The 24,180-nt window shown below is 33.1% G+C and overlaps 1 pseudogene; it reads left to right on the top strand.

Annotated features, from left to right (window-relative positions):
* Positions 1-24,180, top strand: part of LOC135212275 (macrophage mannose receptor 1-like) — a 28,411-nt pseudogene that overhangs the window by 1,022 nt on the left and 3,209 nt on the right.

Raw genomic sequence — 24,180 nt, 5'->3', positions numbered from 1 at the left:
TTGTTCCTTATTCAATAAGTTGGTGGTGGTATGAATCATAGTTAAAATACTTCTTTAACTAACTAAGAACTGTTTATCAAGATATATCGTTTATTTCTTTCTTTCCACTTTGTAATATTCTATATTTGTGTTCAAGGTTTTCCTCTCGAAGACAAAGCACTTTTGAGATGTACGATTCAATGAGACATCATTCCAGGATTCGTTGACTGGAGTATTGGTGAAAACGCATTCCCAAACTGGAGGATGAATTCGGTCTTCGAGTGAAGATGACTTTCAGTGAAGGCTTCTTGACCTCCTGCGAGTTTGTTCTGCAGGTGAAGCTCTTGGCTACTGGATTTTCCTAGTAGCTCTTTAATTATCGGTTATTTGGGAAAAAGGGAGTGCTGGGTTATTTCCAAAAAACTAAATTTACAATACAGGTAGTAATTCAGGCAAAAACTCAGCAAAAAAATAAACAAGGGGGATATTAAAAAAGCAAAATTAAAGAAATAACCCACAAACCCAGGCTTTGAAAGAAGAACACCGGTTTTGATTGCAAAGGGGTACCTTCACGGGGGAAAATTTTGTCATTTTTTCTCGATTTCAGAGATTTTCGCGCCAAGAGACCTGCTGACTCCCCAGTCATCAGCACCCCTGGACTCATCTGCAGAGATGGATGGTCTTGGTAGAGTCCACCTGCTTCCTCTTATCCGACAAAAAAAAAAAAAGGAATTGGTTCAGAAGGCCAGACCTTCTGCAACTTCTGAGGGCGGAAGAAAAATTTCTCCGCTGTTTTGTGGATCTTCTTCTCTCCAACACCCCCCGGCCGTTGTTGCCAGTGAGTCTCTCGAAGAGGTTTCAGTTTCTAAGTGTTGAAATAAACACATATTTTTCATAAAGTATTTGCTCTAAAAACATCCTGAAGCATATATATTTTGAGGACTAAAAAAAAAGTTAGTGTTATAATAAGTAGATCCGACAAAGACGGCAAAATTGTAATAATGGACAAAGACTTCTACCTCGACAAATCAACCAGCTCCTTAGCGACACAAAATACTTACGAAAAACGACTGACGAAAAATCCCCTCCAGAACGTTTTCCCACAGAATTTTTTTTCGGAAAGTAAGATTAATTGGCCCAGACAAAAAGAGTATTGAAACTATTAGAGAAATTTAAAGTAATTAATCTAAATTACCCTACTTTTATGGTCTTCCCCAAAACTCACAAAAGACAATCTTCCATTCAGACCCATCGTTTCATGCGCCGGAGCTTTCAATTACAAAATTTCTAAATGGTTAGCTGGCCTCCTTTCTTCTTTTTTTTTTTAGGCACTTTTTCTCCCTTAGTCCACACAAATCAAACATTCGAAAGGGGGGACTTTTGTCACAAACAAAATTCAGAGAAGCACATATACCACTTCACAACATAAAACTTTTAAGCCTTGACGTAGACTCCCTATTCACAAAAGTACCAGTACAGGACGTTCTTCAGTTTTTTTTTTTAAGGGAAAAAATGATCCCCCTATTCAGATCATTTCCCTTTGGCACTTGACAAAATAATAAAGTTAGTTGAATTATGTGCATCTAATAAACGTATTTTCATTCGGGGGAATCATTCTACAAGCAAAATTCGGGTGTAGTATGGGTAGGTTCCTTTAAGTCCTATTTTAGCCAATCTGTACATGGAATACTTTGAAACTACAGTAATAAATGCAATAAAACCCATAAACATGCTGTGGATGAGATACGTGGATGACATACTAACATTTTGGGATAATAAGTGGGGTAATTTTAATGAATTCCTCTCAAAATTAAACGCATTAGTGCCCAGCATCAAATTTTAAAGTTGAATGGGAAAAACAGACAACAAAATTCCTTTTCTTGATGTTTTAATAATCAGAGACACGACAGAATACAAATTTACCATATACAGAAAACCAACGTTCTCACTTTCATATATTCACTTACTTTAGCTATCATGACAATACTATCAAGATAGGTGTAGCTAGCAACCTATTCTTAAGAGCCTTACGAATTTGTTCCCCAGATTTCCTGGAAAAAAGAATTTGAAACTAATTCGCAAGCAACTTTCATCTTTAAAGTATCCTGACCATAAATTCAATGAGGGGAAAATCAAAAATTTCAAAAAAGGCAAATAAAACCGGTTGAATTTTTTCTTTTACCGTGGACCCCCCTAAAGGGACAAAAGGGGGGGGGGTGGGACCCAGAGGGGGGGGAACACACCCGACATTAAAATAAAAATCCTTCCCCACCTGGAGATGATTAAGAGAGTAACTCACACCTTGGGAAATCCAACCCTTTTGCATTTACCTACCCAAATACCTTAGCCAAATCCCTGATTAACGTCCAACAAAAGACATCGCCCAAGACTCTGGGGTATATGAGATCCCATGCCAGGACTGTGACCAATCTTACATCGGATTTACAGGTATATCACTTCCCAGAGATTAATACAACACAAAAACGGTCAGTTAGGTATGGACAACAGAACTCGGCTATTTTCAACCATATAAATGAACATAACCATAGAATAAACTGGAATATGTCACGTGTAATTTATAGCAGCAACTGCCGGTACAAGAGTCAAATGATGGAATCGGCCTTAATAAAAGAAGAAGCAGGTAATGAAACATCCTCAAAAGGGAATTGGGACATCGGACATCGTCGACGCAGTGTTCATTCAACCAACGCTTAAGAAGGATTAAAGGAAGATATCAGCGGGGGTGACCTAAATTGGCTTACTTGTGGACGAATCTCTTGTATAAATACCACCTTTTCTGTAAACTTTTCTTATTCATATACCTGAAGAGAGAGACAGCAGTCTCTGAAATATAGTACTTTTCTCTCTACATTTTGGTGTTTTTATGGGCTCCTTTTATTAGATGGGAATTCTGTTTGTTACAGAACATTTTTACCAGTCATATATATATATATATATATATATATTATATATATATAATATATATATATATATATATATATATATATATAAAATCTGTTTGCGTTTTTCCAGCTGGGCTGATGGACAACCAGACAACAATGGTCAATACTGGATTTTCCGGCGGGAAGAGGACAACTGTGTCGAAATGAAGAAGAATTTCAACTACTTCTGGAACGGACGATAATTGTGCAGAAGCAAACAGGTGATAATTGTGAACCTATTTCCTTTGTGTATCGGGATGACTATGAATGTTCTAACGGACAGATTCTGTCTCTCCAAATACTAAAGCCTTTATTTTTGTATAATCCTGATGTATTCTACGCTCGCATTAATTAAAGAGCTACATCAAAGTATAAATCACCAAAGCTTCATTAATAACTTATGATTAATTTTAAGCTCATATATTTCACTTGGAGATCTCTTTAGGGATGAAAAATAGTCCTTAAAGGAGAATCTCATCATAGCCAATAATGAGTTATGGCAATCAAATATTATTAATTTAGAATAATGATACCATTTTCCTTAAAGAAAACTATCGTTAGTATAGCGAAATTATTGGAAATATTATTTTATAAAAATATGAGATAAATAAAAACACGGTCCCCGTGGAATCAATCGTACACTTTCCAATAGTTTTATTCTTGCGTTGGTCCATAAAATGAAAAAGATAATACCGATAACGATTCTAGAATATAAATACTTTTACTATTTAAATTCTTTCTCAGAATTATCTGAGATATTCTTTTTGCTAATAAATGCACACTTCATTTAAAAAATGTCTCCCACCACTCATAGAGAAACTAACTTCTTTAAACAAAAATCAATTCCCTCCACAGATTCCTCTCAGCAGCCCGAAGCCGAGCCAGCACCTACAACCACAACCCCAACAACACCACTACTACCACAACCACAACCACTACAACAAAAACAACCACCACCACCGCCCCTCCCACTTGCCAAGAGGGATGGGAGCAGCGTGACCCCCCTCTCTTCCTGCTACAAGGCCATCAAGCAGCAAAGGCCCCACCCCTGGCAAGATGCCCACGACTCCTGGTGGTGGCCCTCGGGGCAAACCTTGGGGCTCCATCACCAGTGGAAAAGGACCAGGACTTCGTCGCTGGTTAAATTGGGTGGGAGGGGAGGGGGGGGGGGGGGGGGGTGGAGGGGGGCGTCTTCTTTTTACTATCAGCTGATGGGTAAGAGACAAGAAATTTAATTGCTCTTGACAACAACGTTTGGACTGTTAGTGAGTCTGTGCAATAATTTTCATCTCTGTAGCATTTTCAGTGATGGTGGAGCCATCTTTAGGAAGATTTATATTCTAAGGTGTAGGTATTTATATATGCAGCCCATTTCCTTCATTGGTATAAATGAGGTGCTAGAAAATACCGGGCAACACAAAATTAATCAGTTTATCATGGAAGTCTGGGCGTTTAGTTTGCCAACAACCAATGGATTAGTAAGACAGAGAAATGCTATTTATTATGAAGGTTTGCATAATTTCTGATCATTTAGCTTTATCTTTATCTATATAGCAGAGCATTTTAGTGATGTAGAAGCCTTCTGTTAAAAGCAATTTATATGTTTAATGATTAAATATGTTTGTTTTGTATGTATACCAGCACAGTCACACATTCGTTCATGTTTACGCCTTCAGTACCACAACGAAACAAAAAATTCTAGAGACGCCCTATTAATCAGGTCATCCCTTCTCAGGTCTTCTCGATGCAAGTGGATGGATCGGCCTTAATGACTTGGACGAAGAAGTGTCTTTGTCTGGGATGACTGCCAGCGACGTAAGCTACACAAAGTAAGCTGAACTTTAATGTAAATTTTTTTTTCAAGTGGTTTACTCACCTTTTAGCCAAAGTCGAAGGTCAAACCTACACCACATTTAAGTCAAGTTTAATCCAGACTGAACGATGTCATTAACAATGAGTTTTTCACCAGCTTAAACTTAGCTTTTGAGTATTTAAGGCTATAAATCAGAATGACGGAGCGCTGGTGCTACAACAAATGTAAAATTATCTTATATTCACCCTCAGGCAGATTCTAAGATTACCATCTGCATGATTAACTAATTTAATAGCAACTCTGGTGTATACACTGTTTTATTTTATTCGTAAAAGTACTTCCTATAGGTTCCACACTTATTCTTCCTTCATATCTGTCATATTTCAATTTATCAATAAATAGAAATGTAAGTAGGCTTAAGAAGGAAAAATCAGTATGCCTTAATGTCAATATTTGGAAACAAACTTCACTACAAACCGTGAACTAAATCCTTCTCATTTTCCTTTTTTTTTTTTTTTTTTTTTTTTAGGGTGGGAAGTAGGAGGAACCCAATGGACGGTAACATCATAGGATTCGGAGGCTCCGAGGACTGCGTGGAGAGAAATCCTTTGGGTACACCTGGAAGACGAAAAACTGCGACAACGAACGGAGGTGGGTTGTTCAAGGGAGAAAGAAGCTCTCCTGAGGAACTCTCACCTTTTCATTTGCTTTGAGTAAAATCTTTGTTTTTAATCGAAATTGTAGCTCAGAGGCCAAAGCCTCTTCTTCGGAACTCTTACATTTCTTCTCTCTAAATCCCACTAAAATATTTTTCTTTACTAATTTTCCTTTGATTTTATAACTAGCTATATTTTAGATTTAACTAATTACATCATTATAACTAATTGTATAATTACTATAATTCATTAGATATAAAGGTTGACCATATATACTATGTAATATAGCATAAACATTTAAAGTAGTTTTTGGCCAGTTCTTTTTTCAATATAGTAATAACCACTATGATTTTAAATAAAATATTGCGCACTCATACACGTTTGCATGAGTCCAATAAAGTTCTAAAGTTTTTTACAGTTTCTCTTTCCACTATATATACAAACTGAAAAATGTAATTTCATTAGTATGGACAGTCATATACGCATGAATAAATTATGTGGAATGAAATGCTTTGTAACCGAAACTGGCTACCAGCTTCACAATGCCCACTTTGGGATTTTATGATTAAATAATTTCAAATAAATGGAAGCTTAACAGGCAATTATGTATTATCTTTCTATAAGTTGCAGCACCTTGTCTGAAAATATTCCGATTTATATTTTTGTTATTCCTTCAGGTACGTTTGCGAGCGCCCAGCAGAGTGAAATCCAAGAACAAAATTTTGTTAGGTTTGCTGTTACAACGAGACACTGGAAATTAGGCTGAATTAGTAGTTAATTTTGTTTTCTTTTAAAGAAAAATCTAAATTATAATCAGACTATTCTAAGTTTATGATGCAAATCTGTGATATTCCTTGGAGAAATAAAAATGAAATGAAAGCAATACAAAGCAAGGCCTTGTCTTATTTCGAATACCCTCCAACATTTTCCTGTTCGTATTTTTCCGGCGCGACGCCCCTTCTTCAAACCGGTGTCTCCAGAGGGACGTAATTGTTTCTTTTATGCTTTGGGAGTTTCTGATGGCACCGTGACATTTTTAGATGTACCTGGAGTGGGGATGAGGATATTCAGTTATCTCCTATACGTTTGAGAGGACGAACGTTGCTGAAGTTCGTTTTAGAGGTAATGAAGGAAAGAACGCCTATAGACACAGGCACGTATGCATACACACACACATACATACATGTATATATATATATATATATATATATTCATATATATATATGTTATGTATATATTATATTAAATTGGTAATGATGGGAAGAACTCTTATAGACACAGACTTACTTATGTACATAAACACACATCATGTATATTTATATACAGTATATATATATATATATATATATATATATATATATATATATATATATATATATATATATATGTGTGTGTGTGTGTGTGTGTGTGTGTGTGTGTGTGTGTTATAGCCAAAATCAGCAGGAGGCCACTCGGCAGAGCCCACACTATTATTATTATTATTATTTATTATTATTATTATTATTATTATTATTATTGTTATTATTATTATTATTATTTTTGAAATAAATCCTTGTAGATTAATGTTAAATTTCATGGTTTTATTTTGTGACTTGTGTTTTAACTTAACTTATTGTGTATTTTAAATATGGTCTCCTTTTCCCTTTTTTAAGTTGACTTATAGATAACTATTGTTTTTAATTTTATAATATTTTAAAAGTTGTTTTTTTTTATATTATTTTATTTACATCTATTGTGGAATTTTCCTTGAGGATGCAATAATGTATTGCGAAACGTCGGAATAAATGTCATAGTCAAATTCCTGTGTGTTCCCTGCCTGCCTTCATCTACTTATATATATATATATATATATATATATATATATATATATATATATATATATATATATATATATATATATATATATATATATATATATATATATATATATATATATATATATATATATATATATATATATATATATGTGTGTGTGTGTGTGTGTGTGTGTGTTGTGTGCGTGTGTGTGTGTGTGTATGTGTACATACATACATACGTACTACATAGAAGAACATGCAAGAAATGTGACTTAGAGTACGCTTCTCTTCCAGTCAAAACACTAGTAACCCTAACAGATCTAGCACGCCTCGTTCAAACCGACCGCTCAGAGAACAACAGACGAAAACACACAAACACCAAATTCTCGGATCCAGTTTCGTTTCCCCTTTTTTCTTCATTTCATTATTTCAGTTTCGTCTTCGTGATATCTAACGTCCGACTTTTTTTCTCCCCTGGATGAAAAGTTCCAAGCTCTCTCTCTCTTTCTTCGCGAGGGATGGGATAACTTCAGCGGAAAAATTAGCCCAAGTGTTGGCGTTTCTGCTGAATTTTTACCCGAGTTACGTTTTGACTTTCCTTTTGAGATAGTTTTAATTTCTTTTCTTTTTTTTTTCGCTTATTTTTTTCTTCATTTCTCTATTCACGCTCCTTCTTTGTTCCGTATAGTTCAGTTGAGGTATATATGCTTTTTTTTTTTTTTTTTACTCGTAACAGTGGCCATTATCTGGATAATGATACTATATAGCTGTTCCATCCCTCCTCTATCTCTCTCTCTCTCTCTCTCATCTCTCTCTCTCTCTCTCTCTACATATATATATATATATATATATATATATTATATATATATAATATAATATATATATATATATATATATATATGTGTGTGTTTGGGGGTGTGTGTGTGTGTGGTTGGGGTGTGTGCGTGTGTGTGGTGTGTGAGTGTGGTGTGTGTGTATTATACATAATACATAAGTAAATAAATACATACATTATACATATATATATATGGAAGTAATATTGTTATTCTGCTCTTCACATCTAAAACTCAACTTCAGTTTAAAAGAAAAAAAAGTGACATTTTCATTAATCCTTCCCAGGGTCGAAGCTTCAAAAATGTTGACAAGTATTCACAACCCTGGGATTGAATTCATGTCAACTATTTTTTCCGTCTTGGAATCACTTAAATTGTGACTCTGAGGATAAAACATACAACTGATGGAGTAATTTTTTATTATTATTATTTTTTATTATTATTATTGGCCCGACCAATGAGAATGCAACTCTAGGTCCGAGCCGCTATAAATACCGTTCCGCAAACTTTCTTGCTACAGTCCTCTTCAACCGACTCGTCCGAAGATGACCTACGAGAAGTCGAAACGTCACGTGATACCAGCTATACCAGCACCAATACCAGCCCTTAAACCAAAGATTCCTTCAACATTTACAATTTTTGAAAATTCCCAATATGAATATTGGCCAGTTACTCAGAAACATCGCTGAGCCTGAGAAGCGAATTGTAAGGAATATAGAAAAAACAATTATAAAATCAACTCGCTTAATTCTGCCATCCTTTTTACAGTATTATTATTATTATTATTATTATTATTATTATTATTATTATTATTATTATTATTATTATTATTTTATTATTATTATTCTTCAGAAGACGAACCTTATTCACATGGAAACCAACCACCCACCAAAGGAGGCCACTGAATTGAAATTCAAGATTCAGAATAATATGGTGTACGTAAACCATAAGTAATAGTAGGTCGTAGCAAAGCAAATAAATGATAGATGCAGAAAGATGAGATGGAGAGTAAGTCAAACGAAAGCAAAGCAGACACGCTACTCTCGCAAACCATCATCCTACAGGCAATTACGCTAACCCCATTTCCATCTTAGAGCATTCCTTCTAAACGAAAAAGGAGGAGGGATAAAATCCGCGCTCTTAAAACGCTCCTCTGCGAGAAATGAATTCATCTCACAAAATTCATATCTGCCGAAACCCACATTTCAAATTTCGCTTTGCATATGCAAGAGACAGCGGCCATCTGCTGCACTTATTTCATCTCAGGATATGAAAAAATGTAAAAAAAAAAAAAAGATGGAAAAAATGAAAAAAATGAAAAGAAATGTCAATGATAAAGAGTGATATGAATATTCATTGAAGAGTTTCCCTCCACGGGAGTGATTTCGTATTCCGGAATACACTACATTCTCCGTCTGTCTCTTTATCATAATCTCAGCAGACGATGTTCTTTCTTTGCGAATGTCGTTTTCAGGATTATTTTCCTGTGATATCCCGTTTGTTTTGTAAGTTCATATGCACGCACAACCTTAACAAATGGTGAGGCGTTTGATATTCTGGCATCGTCGCTAAATTAAAAAAGTTAATATCCTTTCCAGAATTGAAGAAAGTCCAGGCTACAAGGAAAGTCTTTGGCCTCCAATAGTTAAAGAAAGTTAAACATGTGGAATTGGAAAACAGTTCAGTATGGCACTCCGTCTGTTCGACTGTCTTTGCGTATCTCTATCTCAATGTCTCTTTCGATTTATATATATATATATATATATATATATATATATATATATATATATATATAAGTGTGTGTGTGTGTGTGTATATATATATTCTATATATATATATATATATATATATATATATATATATATATATATACATATCATATATATCTATATATATATATATATATATATATATATATATATATATATCTATACCACCTACATATTATCTATATATATATATATATATATATATATATATATATATATATATATATATATTACACATACATATATATATATATATATATATATATATATATATATATATATATATATATATATATATATACACATACATATATATATATATATATATATATATATATATATATATATATATATATAAATGTGTGTGTGTGTGTGTGTATGTTTTTATGTATGGTATTTATATGTGAGTATGACAGAGGCTTCTTCCTTTCATTACCTACAAGCGAAATCAAACAACGTCCGTCCTCTTAATCGTTTAGATATCTGAAATAAAATTTGCCCTCAAACCCATTCCGGAACACACCCTCAAATGTTCCCGGTGTCCTAAGACCCCACCCTCCCACCAAAAGCACAAAAAGCAACAAAAAAAACTCACATCCCTATGGAGACATCGGTTTGAAGAAAGGAGTCTCGAGAAGAATCGCGAACAGGAAAATTTCGAAAGGATATCAAAATATGGCTAAGTATTGCTTTCATTTCAGTTTTTTTTCTTCAGAGAGCAGTCACAGTCTTACACGAAATGGGTAGATTAAATTTGAGTATGATTTAGGTCTTTTTTTCTATGCTACTAGAACAATGAGGTATTAATTACAGCATATCTGGCGTCTTCTTGGTAACAGCAGACTATATTGGTCCTTGGTTTTCACTCAGCTGGGCGTTCGCAACGTACCTAAGTGATAAGGAAATAAAAATGAGAAACGTTTCATGATAGGCGCTCCAGGTTGTCAAGAATAATGCATTCAGCTGTGAGACGTGCAGGTATTTTCAGTTAATCAATCAAGACGTCCCTGAATAGGTGTGATGAAGAGGAAGGCTACGTTTTTGTTCTTAAACATAATTTCTTATGGTATTTATAGGATTCTGTAAATGTATATGACTTCAAATACATTTACCTAGCATACGTCTATAAGTGTGCTAATTTATACTGTATATTACGGTTTTATTCATGTAATGAAATAGAAACTGTTTCTAGAGGAAAATGGAAGATTTTTTGTCAAAGCAATAAAAAGGTGAGAGTTCCTGAGGAGAACATCTTTCTCCCCTTGAACCAACCCACCTCCGTTCGATTGTCGCAGTCCTCGTCGTTCCAGGTGTACCCGAAGGATTTCTTCGTCTCCACGCAATCCTCGGAGCCTCCAGAATCCTATGATGTAACCGTCGTTGGGTTCTCCCACTTCCCACCTGGAAATAAAAAAAAAAAAAAAAGTGAAAATGTGAAAAGAGATCTGGTCACATTTGAAATGAGTTCTTTTTTTCTTTTTTTATTATTTTGTTTCTATAGGTAATATTTTTTTTTTTTAAGATGTGAGCATGATTAAATGAGTAGACCACATTATACTTACATACACGCAAATATATATATATATATATATATATATCTTTATATATATATATATATATATATATATCTATATATATATATATATATATATATATATATATATAGATTGTCCAGACGTTTACTGGAGGGAAACTTTGGTCATTGTTCGTTATGAAACCATAGTTAGATACTCAGAGCTGTGTGAGTACTATGATATGATTTCTAGATTTCTTCTAACACCAGAGACTCAGTCGTTCTAATTTGTAACCTTAAACACTTGAAAATTTAAACTTGCTGAGTAGTCTCATAATTCAAAGACAACGTTGTGTCTGGATTCAGCTGAACTCAGGCGTAGGGTACGACTGACTCTGGAATTTTGCTCAAAGTTGCATAAACCTGGTAAAAGAATTTGACAGCGGTATTTCAGCTTACTTGGTGTAGGTCACTTCCCTGGAATTGTCCCAGACAAAGACACCTTCTCGTTCAAGTCGTTTAGACCGATCCATCCACTTGCATCGAGAAGACCTGAAGAAGGATGAACTGATTAATTAATAGGGCATCTCTAGAATTTTCTTCGTTTTGTTATTGAAGGCGTGAATATGAACGAATGTGTGACTGTGTTCTCGTATAACTACAAGCATATTTAATCATTAAACATGTAAATTGCTTTTAACAGAACACTAAAATGCTCTGCTGTACAGATAAAAAAAAAAACTGAATAGGCTCAGAAATTTATACAAAACTTTAATAATAAATAGCATTTCGCAGTCTTAATAATCCATTGGCTGTTGGGAAACTAAACGTCCAGACTTCCATGATAAACCGATTAATTTTGTGTTGCCCGTTTTTTTCTAGCACCTCATTTATACTAATGAAGGAAATAGGCTGTATACCTAAATACCTATACCTTAGAATATAAATCCTCTTCAAAAATGGCTTCACCATCACTAAAAATGTTCTGTTACAGAGAAATGAAAACATTGCACAGACTCACTAACAGTCCTTCGGCCCTAGCTGCAACCTCTTTCGTTCCTTTTACTGTACCTCAATTATTCATATTCCACTTTCTTTCATCTTACTTTATTCCGCCATCTCCTAACAATTGATGCATAATTGCAACTGCTTTGAGGTTTTTCCTCCCGTTACATCTTTCAAACCTTTTACTATCAATTCCTGTTTCAGAGCTGAATGACCTCATAGGTCCCAGTGCTTTGGCGTTTGGCCTAAATTCTATATTCAAATCAATAATCTTCCAAATTCAGGCTTCAGATTTCTTGATGAGTTCAGTTAAAGCCAAAGAGAGAATCGTAATTGAAAATGGGTTTGTTTGCAACGTCAACACTTTTTGATCTGAATGCATACTGCAAAGAAAATTCCTAACTCTAGTTTGATGTGCACTGAGCATTCATTATTCTAGCCTTGTTTTCTGGTTACTGTTGCTTTAACAAACTTTTTCATTTATACTTTCCATTGACATTCACGGTTATTTTTCAGTTTTTTACTCTCTTGTACCAAGCTCTATTGAGCTAATCCTTACAGTACTTCCAAATCCCTGTAGTCATTGTTTTTATCTTCTCATCCAATTTACAACGATTCGTTTTATTCGTAATTTGACAGACACGCAGCGTTCTCGTTATTTAATAATAATTGCTCAGCATATCAGGATTCTGGTATACTGAGATCCAGAATCCTGTTTTAAATGGAAGATCATCTTCAGCATATTTATAGTTTTATAGAAATTCCTAATTTGAATATTGGCCAGTTACTCAGAAACATGGCTAAGACAGAGAGGCGGATGGTAAGAAGAAATAAAAATAATAATGTATAAAATCAACTCGCTTAATTCTGTCATTCTCGTTAGTAATGATAATAATAATAATAATGATAATAATAATAATAATAATAATAATAATGATAATAATAATAATAATAATATAATAATAATAATAATAATAATAATAATAATAATAATAATAATAATAATAATAATAATAATAAAAAGCAGGAAGCAGGAAGCAGGCCTTCTTGGATGCATGCCTTATTAAAAAAGAATGGCAGAGTTAATTGAATTTATCTTATAAGGAATTTTCTCTATTTTTCTGATAAAAAATCTGAAAAATAGAGAAGATTCATATATGGATAATTCAATTAACTCTGCCATTCTTAAAAAAAAATAAAATAAAAATAATATAATAATAATAATAATAATAATAATAATAATAATAATAATAATAATAATAATAATAATAATATAATAATAATAATAATAATAATAATAATTAATAATCTATCCAAATCACACTAAAAGAAAAATTAATATCCTTTCACGTGTTTTTTTTTTCGTTTTTTTTTTTTTTAGGTGGGAAAAGGAGAACCCAATGATGGCAAGATCTTAGGAATCGGCAGCTCCGAGGACTGCGTGGAGATGAAGAAATCCTTCGGGTACACCTGGAACGACGAGGACTGCGACAACGAACGGAGGTTTAGTCCTTGAAGGCTGAATTGATTAGACTTTACTTACTAACTTTTCCTTAAGATTATTTTCATTTAAACAGATTTTCTAAAAAAATATTGAAAAACGAATTTTTCGACCCTTTTTATCTTTTAAAATAATGTTTGCAAATAATAATAATAACAATAATAATTAATAATAATAATAATAATAATAATAATAATAATAATAATAATAATAATAATAATAAAATAAGGAGGCAGGATGCAACCCGGAACTCCGCACTATTAATACCACCCAGTCGAATTGGAGGACTGTGATAGAGCCAAAAAAAAAAATAAATAAATAAATAATATAATAATAATAATAATAATCTGAAAACCAATGAAGACGAGTGGCTAAAGAGTGCATGGGAAGAAGGACTAATAAAAGTAGACGAAGACCCAGAAATATACAGAGACGGAGAAAAGATAGACAGAACAGAGGACTGGCACAACAACCAATGCACGGACAATACATGAGACAGACTAAAGAACTAGCCAGCGATGACACATGGCAATGGCTACAGAGGGAGAGCTAAAGAAGGAAACTGAAGGAATGATAACAGCGGCGCAAGATCAGGCCCTAAGAACCATTTTTTTTTATATTTTGTTCAAAGAAACGATAGACGGAATTAACATCTCTCCCATATGTAGGAAGTGCAATACGAAAAATGAAACCATAAACCACATAGCAAGCGAATGCCCGGCACTTGCACAGAACCAGTACAAAAAGATGCATGATTCAGTGGCAAAGCCCTCCACTAAAGCCTGTAACAAGAACACCAGCTACCTTGCAGTAATAAGTGGGCCCCCATGGCACGAGCACCAACCTGAGGGAGTGATAGAAAAGTATCTCTGGGACTATGGTATTCAGAACGGATAGGGTGATAACGTGCAAATAGACCAGACGTGACGTTGATTGATAAGTCAAGAAGAAAGTATCACTCATGTCGCAATACCATGGGACACCAGAGTTGAAGATGAAAGAGAGGGAAAAAATGGATAAGTATCAAGATCTGAAAATAGAAATAAGAAGGATATGGGATATGCCAGTGGAAATCGCACCCATAATCATAGGAGCATATGGCACGATCCCAAGATCCCTGAAAAGAAATCTAGAAAAACTAGACGCTGAAGTAGCTCCAGGACTCATGCAGAAGAGTGTGATCCTAGAAACAGCGCACATAGTAAGAAAAGTGATGGACTACTAAGGAGGGCAGGATGCAACCCCTGAACCCCACACTATAAATACCACCCAGTCGAATTGGAGGACTGTGATAAAGCAAAATATAATAATAATAATAATAATAATAATAATAATAATAATAATAATAATATAATAATAATAATAAACATACTGCACCATGAAATGTGTGGTCTCATAGCCATATCATGATCCATCATTTTAAGTATATAGCGAAAAAAACTTCGAAGCCTCAAATAAAATATGCGCTCATATATATATATATATATATATATATATATATATATATATATATATATATATATATATATATATATATATCTATATATATATATATAAAGTTTTTTTAGCCACGAAGGAAAAAATGAAAACGCGAGATCGCCGAGTACTTTCGATCCTATTAGGACCCTTTACTGATTTTACAAAGAACACCATAGTCAAAAGAAGGCTTAATATACAAACTGACACCACCAGATTAGCCATAAGGGCGATTTTCACTCTTATGGCTAATCTGGTAGTGTCAGTTTGTATATTAAGCCTTCTTTTGACTATGGTGTTTTCTTTGTAAAATCAGTTTGCCTCAGTAAAGGGTCCTAAAGAGGAACCGAAAGTACTCGGTTATATCGCTTTTTCTATTTTTTCCTTCGTGGCAAAAAAAACCTTTATTTATACATAGCATCACGGTTTATATACTTCATGATCAAGTTATTCATATATATATATATATATATATATATATATATATATATATATATATATATATGTATATACTTTTATATATATATATATATATATATATATATATATATATATATATATATATATATATATATATATATATATATATATATATATATATATATATATATATATATATATATATATATATATATATATATATATATATATATAGGTATAGTATATATATATATATATATATATATATATATATATATATATATATATCATATATATATATATATATATATATATATATATATATATATATATATATGTATGTATATATATACATAATCCAATTTTCTCTTAGTTGTATTCAGGGGAAGGGAATTTATTATTATTTATAGATACAAACAAATCAATATGTGTCTCTCCTTACTTGAATTTCAAGGTATTTTCAAGTTGATATTGAGCTACATATTTTTATCGTTCATCACCCCAAGATCAGATTTTATCTTGAAAATCTTCATAAAATAGACGAACACATTTTACGTAGTACAAAGTTTCTCACTTGGTGAGATATAGACAATCCTGGGAGATTGAGTTCCTTCGTCTTTTTAGAGTTTGCAACTTTTAAGGATTACTTTTTTTCCTTTTTTCTTTCTTTTAGGTACGTCTGTTAACGCCCAGCTGAGTAAAACAAGAGGAAACTTCTGAAGAAGAAGAAGAAGAAAAAGAAGAAGAAGAAGAAGACGAAGAAGAAGAAGAAGAATGTAGTAGGAGAGATATCAAAATAATTTCTGAGACTATTTTATCATCAATAAAAATTAAGTCATTCGGATTCGGAATAAATCTAAAATCATGACCTGTTACTCCTGACAATATCTCAGGGAAATAGAATTAAAACTGAACCTACTGCAGAAATTGGTATTATTCAGAACATCCTTTGATATTCCTCGCAGATCTGAATAAATTATATACAGACCTGCAATTATTTTTACTAGTCACTTTCCATACAAAGGAGTTGCTTGACATATTACCTCAGTGTTGGGGAAATGGCTAGCCTGGGGTTTGTATTGGGGTTGGATGTATCAAGTCCAACCGCTTTTGGTATTATAAGCGGCGATCACGTATTCAGATATTGATCATACGAAAGGTCGCGTAATCTCACTATTCAGAAGGTGAGAAATTCCCGTGGAGTGTTGACGATATATATATATATATATATATATATATATATATATATATATATTTATATATATATATATATATATAAATTATATATATATATATTATATATTATATATATATATCTATATATATATATATATATATGTCCTATATATATATATATATATCTATATATATGGGTGTGTGTGTGTCTTTATGTCCGTGTGTGCATGTATATTTACATAACCTTCTTACCACATGATTTTTTTTTTATATCACACGTATGAAAAACAAAAACTCGAAAAACGTCTCACAGTATATAAACCTGCGAGATGAAGTCTTGAATATCACCTAAAATAAAATAAAATCATAAATCTAACTTCCCCCCCCCCCCCCAAAAAAAAAAAAGCTCATTCAACAACCATTTCCTTTATTTTGCCGAATCTGACAGAACGCAACAAACAGCTAATACTTCAAGGTTCGTTTGCTAATGGGACCGTGTTTGCTGTCGGCGTTTGTCTGGCTTTGCAGCGGAAATTTCTTCTGGTCTATCATTAATAGCGAGACTGGTATTTCGTAGAAAATAGTTACAAGATGCAGTGCAGCAAGAGTCGAGTTAGATAATGATTTAGGCTCGTGCAATTTATCTTAGCGAGACAGATAATTATTCTTAGCTGGAGAATCTTGAGGTTAAGGGAGAAGTAATAGGCATTGTGATATATCTCAATACTACTGCAATTTATCGTAGCGGAAAGATAATTACTCTTAACTGGAGAACGTTTAAGTTAAGAGAGAATTGATAAGGCACTGTGATCTCTAAATAAGACTGTAATTTATCGTAGTGAGACAACAGCATATTCTTAGCTCGAGAATATTGAGGTTAAGGGAGGACTAATAGGTTTCAATCTCTCAATAGGAGTGGATAGTCAGAGTTTTCGAAAGCTGGACAAGGTAATGAACTTCACATATATCACTCCCTTTGAGTCTTACTTCATGCTGAGTGAATCAAATAGGACATACAGGGATATTTGCTGGAATTATGGGATCGCGTTCGAAATTATGAAAAAAAAGTAACTTGAGTGTTAGTGCCGGAATTATAGTATCGCCTGAACTCGTTGCCCTATATACACAGATGTATCACAGTGGACCATGAAACACTTGGTACACTTTGGGAATAACTTACACCCACAAGGAATTGCATACGATAAGTTTATCTAAACTATCAATGACTCCAACCCAAACCTGCACCTTTAGGTTTAAAACAAATGGAACTTGTTTGGGTTTTGGGAATTAGAAAGGATTGTGGAAGGCAGAGTTGAAAATAACTTAATTAAATATGTTTGGCAAACAGAGCAAGAAGTCCCTATTTCATCTACATCAACCCTAAGGGCACAGGATGTGGATCGAATACCGGTTGGGTAGATGCACTGGGCATAAATTAAACATAATTTGTATGTTCGAGAATGTAACGAAATAGGTTCTAGGTAAGATGGAGCTATTTAGATTAAGAAACCCTTCGGTATGCTTATCAAATAATTTTTTCCTAACCATCTTAATAAAATTATAAAGGAGACTTTAGAGTCTTCAGGAAATCACACATTTTAAAAAACAATGATTAAAATATTATTAAAAATGTAAATAGCATAACGCCCCCGTAATAGCTATCCTCCTAATGAAACGAGGATAACGTAGATTGGGCATAAATTAAACATAATTTGTATGTGCAGAGAATGTAACGAAATAGGTTCTAGTGGGGATGAATCCTTTTAGATTAAGAAACCATGCATAATAGTTGGTAAGCTTGTCAAATAATTTCTTCCTAACCATCCTAATAAAATAAAAAAAGGACTTAAGAGTCCTCAGGAAAGCATACATTTTAAACAATGATTAAAATATTATTAAAAATGTAAATATCATAACGCCCTGTAATAGCTATCCTCCTAATGAAACGAGGATAATAGCTGGAATTTTTCAGAGACTATTATTCGTATAAAGATGAAGATCTCACTCAAGACAGGTCACTTATTAAGGAAGATGTAATGAACACCGGATAGGTATATAGGTTGTCACGACAACAAATAAGGTGAATCGAGTCTCTAGAAGTAATTGCAGCCTAAGCAAAATTAAGTGTACTTCCCCTTACGTACGTCGAAAGCTTTGAGAGAGAGAGAGAGAGAGAGAGAGAGGAGAGAGAGAGAGAGAGAGAGAGAGAGAGAGTAATGGCAGGGAGACGTTAGGTAATCCATAAGAAAAAAGGCAGTTACCAGCTAGTTGGTTTTTCATTTTGTAATTAGCAAATATAAGAGGGTGCTTTGTGTCCAGCAATTGACATCGTCGTCTGCTGTCTTCTTAAAACGAGCTGCTATGTTGACCAAAACGATTTCACACGTAACTGTTAATGTCTTAATATTGTTTAACATTCTATGCTGGGATTTATCTTCCATAACAATTCAAACACCGGTCGATTTCTTTAAAATAAATATCCATTATTTTCGGGTAGAACAGTGGTTCCTAAACGAGGGGGGGGGGGGGGGGGGGGGGGGGGTTGGGGGGGGGGGGGGGGGGGGGGGGGGGGGGGGGGGGGGGGGGGGTTAGCAATTTCCATGGTAGGCGCAAACCCTGAGGAAAAATTTAGAATTCTCCAAATATATTCGTTATTCTCTTCACGAGATTGAGGAACTAAAATTCAGAAGTTTATGAAAAAAAAGGCAAAAGCATCGCCTTACAACGTTAATTTCCCATAGTCTACTACTTTAGTTAGACACGTTGGGCTTACCATGCTTTGTAATTACTTACTTCTGTCAAAACCCCTTCTCTTTCTCTTTTCTTTTTATTCTCCTTTAAATCTGGGCGGGAATTTTACCCATAGATGCAATGGGGGCGCGGAGAGAGAAAACCAATTCTTAGAGTGGGCGTAGTGGATAAAAAAGTTTAAGAACCACTGGTATAGAACCACCAATTGAATATCCATATCTTGGTTACATTTGATGGTTTTTATTTCCTTTAATAAGTAAGACGTACATTTGGTAATTAAAGAACTTAAACAACAGTTGATTTCATGAAAATAAAGTATCTACTATTTTCGTGTAGAATCATAAAATTAAATATAAAATTGCGTTCCTTTTCATTGTATAATAGCAAATTCATGTTCCATGTTTATCTCGTTCATTCTCATCTTCTGAGTAGATAGTTGTCACTGGAGCCTACTCTCTTAGGGAGCTTTTACTTTGTTTTATGACGTACCCTACTTGTAGCCAAGGCAGCGTTCTCCGGAATATTTATCTACCCCACCATTTGTACTCATTAGTGAGATAATGCTTTTCCAAAGTAAAAGCGAGCTGGAGATGAGGCTCACTTTGTCCAGTGGCATTAGCAATAAACGCATTTCTTGGTAGACTTCATAATGCTAGGAAAGAGAGAGAGGGAGAGGGAGAGAGAAGGGTGAGGGGAGGTAGGAGGTGAAGTTCTTGGAAACAGTCGTAAACATTTTTCACCAGTAGGGAGCAATTATTCTTTTAAGAGAGAGAGAGAGAAAAAAAGTAAAAATTGTATAAATCATGGTATGTTCGTTTGATACTTGACAAACTATGTTGTTACGGTATGGCAATATAATGCAATCATTCCTTTTATTATTTGAGTTATATAAGAGCCATATCTAGTTGGGAAATATACTAGGTTGGTGTGAAGGTATTTGAATAATCAATCTTTGAATAACAATCCTCCTTAGCAAAGCGTTCCAGTACTATTTTTCACTTACTAACTATCCTGCCAGTTTTCTTTGTTACTTTATTTTCAGCCCACACATCAATTCGCCCACAAGTCAATTAGCCCACAAGTCAATTAGCCCACAAGTCAACTAGCTAACAAGTCAATTAGCCCACATCTATTCGCCCAAAAGTCAATTAGCCCACAAGTCAATTAACCCAAACATCTATTCGCCCACAAGTCAAATAGCCCGCAAAGTCAATTAGCCCATACATCTATTTGCCCAAAAGTCAATTAGCCCGCAAGTCAATTAGCCACAAGTCAATTACCTCACACATCTATTCGCCCAAAAGCCAATTAGCCAACAAATCAATTAACCCACACATCTATTCGCCACAAGTCACTAGCCACAAGTCATTAGCCCACAAGTCAACTAGCTAACAAGTCAATTAGCCACACATCTATTCGCCCAAAAGTCAATTAGCCCACAAGTCAATTAACCCAAACATCTATTCGCCCCAAAAGTCAAATAAGCCCCGCGCAAGTCAATTAACCCACACATCTATTCGCCCAAAAGTCAATTAGCCCGCAAGTCAATTAGCCCATACATCTATTCGCCCACAAGTCAAATAGCCCATACATCATTCACCCACAAGTCAATTAGCCCACAGTCTATTGCGCCACAAATCTATACGCCCACAAGTCAATTAACCAACACATCTATTAGCCCGCAAGTCATTAGCCCACGAAGTCGATCAGCCCGCACACATCTATTCGCCCACAAGTCATTAGCCAACAAGTTATTACCTCACACATCTATTCGCCCACAAGTCAATTAGCCCACAAGTCAATCAGCCCACACATCTATTCGCCCACAAGTCAATTAGCCAACAAGTCAATTACCTCACACATCTATTCGCCCACAAGTCAATTAGCCCACAAATCAATTAGCACACATTCTATTCGCCCACAAAGTCAATTAGCCCACACATCTATTCTCAACAATCAATTATTAGCCCACAACTCAATTAGCCCACACATCTATTTGCCCACAAGTCAATTATCCCACACATTTATTTGCCCATAAGTCAATTCGCCCAGCCCCACATTAAATAATTCGCCCACAAGTCAATTCGCCTGCACATCAATTAGCCCACAAGTCAATTAGCCCATACAGCTACTCGCCCACAAGTCAATTAGCCCACGCATCTATTCGCCCACAAGTCAATTAGCCCACACATCTATTCGCCCGCAAGTCAACTAGCCCACGAGTCAATTAACCTGCATACTTTGTTCTGTTGCTTGTAATAATGAAAATGAATTATACTTCAATGAAAACATTGTAATCTGAACTGAGGAATAAGCTGTAGAAATTCTCCCTCTACATGCTGCTTCAAACCTGCGTTATTTACTTCCAGACTTTCAGCGAGGGTACAATATAATAATTCTTTTAATAATGTAGTAAACTTCAACTGATAATAACGTACCCTTACTTGGGTAGCACAATTTTATTTTTATTTTTTTTCACTTGGGAAGCACCAGTATTATTTTTTTTTTATTTTTTTTTATTTTTTATTTTTTTGCTGAAAAATGCCTTGTTCTAAGATATGGAAAATACCTGCAAGGAACAATCTTCTTTATTTGCTAATATTCTTGGATATGTTACTTGATAAAACCATGAAATCTAAATTTCATAAGAAACGAAGATGTCTTCATTTATAACATGGCTTATCTATTTGTACTCACTATTCTATAACAAAAGTGACAACCTCTACTCGTAAAAACTAGAAGCTTTTACCTATCATTATGCATATCAAGAAATGCTCTTTTTATCAGAGATTTATTACCGAATATAAAACCAGAAGTTGGGCAGTATCCAGAAGACAAAGGACGAGAAGAGAGCAGAATTACGAAAATAACTCATGCTAAATGTCTAGTAGTTCCATTTTTCCAGGTCAGGTGCCAGTTGCCAAGTGGCTGGGTTTTCATGACTCAATTTGTCTGCCAAGTTTCCTTCTTATTTTTTTTCAAGAAATTAAGGCCGAATTGGGGAACCTTGTAAAAGTTGTGTATGGTACTTTAGATGAACATCTATGAACATCTGTGTCTAGGCAAAATGATCCAAAACTTAGTCATCGCCACGACCAGACAAATTTCTCCTGAAAGGATGTGAAGGGTTTTGTTTCTGTGAATATGATTTATGTAACCATTCTCACTCGACGAATTTCTGACGTCAGATCAATGGAAATGTCTCTGGTTAGTGTATCTCTTTTTTCGTCTTAATATTCCAACATATTTGCAGTCGTTAGATAAGTGTACATGCTAGGGCTAAGGAAGTGACTCTTGATCGATATAATATATATATATATATATATATATATATATATATATATATATATATATATATATCTATATATATATATATATTATATACGTATGAAGGTATATATATATATATATATATATATATATATATATATATATATATATATATATATATATATATATATATATAAGGAAGGAACGGACTTCACCTGGGCTGATGGCAGTCCTCTGGCTTATACCAAGTAAGGAACAATGACATATCCATGACCCTTATAGTTTTGCAGTTTTTGGTGTTTATTTATTTACTTCTATGCACACTTGTGCACTCTCTCTCTCTCTCTCTCTCTCTCGCTCTCTCTCCCTCTCTTTGATATATACATACATACATACATACACGCACACACACACACACACACACACACACACACACACATATATATATATATATATATATATATATATATATATATATATATATATATGAGATATCTATATATATATATATATATATATATATATATATATATATATATATGTATAGGTATATATATATATATACATAGATATCTATATATATATATATATATATATATATATATATATATATATATATATATATATATACTATATATATACATACACACACACACACACACACACACACATATATATATATATATATATATATATATAGATATATATATATAGATATCTATATATATATATATATATATATATATATATATATATATAGATATCTTATATATATATATATATATATATATATATAGTATATATATATATAGATATATATATATATATATATATATATGAGTATATCTATATATATATATATATATATCTATATATATACATATATATATATCTATATATATATATATATATATATATATAGATATATATATATATATATATATATATATATATATATATATATATATAGATATGTATGTATATATATATATATATATATATATATATATATATATATATATGTATATATATATATATATATATATATATATATATATATATATATATATATATATATATATACTATATATATATATATATATATATATATATATATATATATATATATATATATATAGATATATATAAAATATATATACGTATATATATATATATATATATATATATATATATATATATATATATATATACATATATATATATATATATATATATATATATATATATAAATATATATATATATATATATATATATATAT

The sequence above is a fragment of the Macrobrachium nipponense genome, chromosome 40 (assembly GCF_015104395.2).
Source record: "Macrobrachium nipponense isolate FS-2020 chromosome 40, ASM1510439v2, whole genome shotgun sequence".
Taxonomy (NCBI): Eukaryota; Metazoa; Arthropoda; class Malacostraca; order Decapoda; family Palaemonidae; genus Macrobrachium; species Macrobrachium nipponense.
The sequence above is the reverse complement of the archived record's forward strand: the minus strand, read 5'-3'. Positions and strand labels throughout refer to the sequence as shown.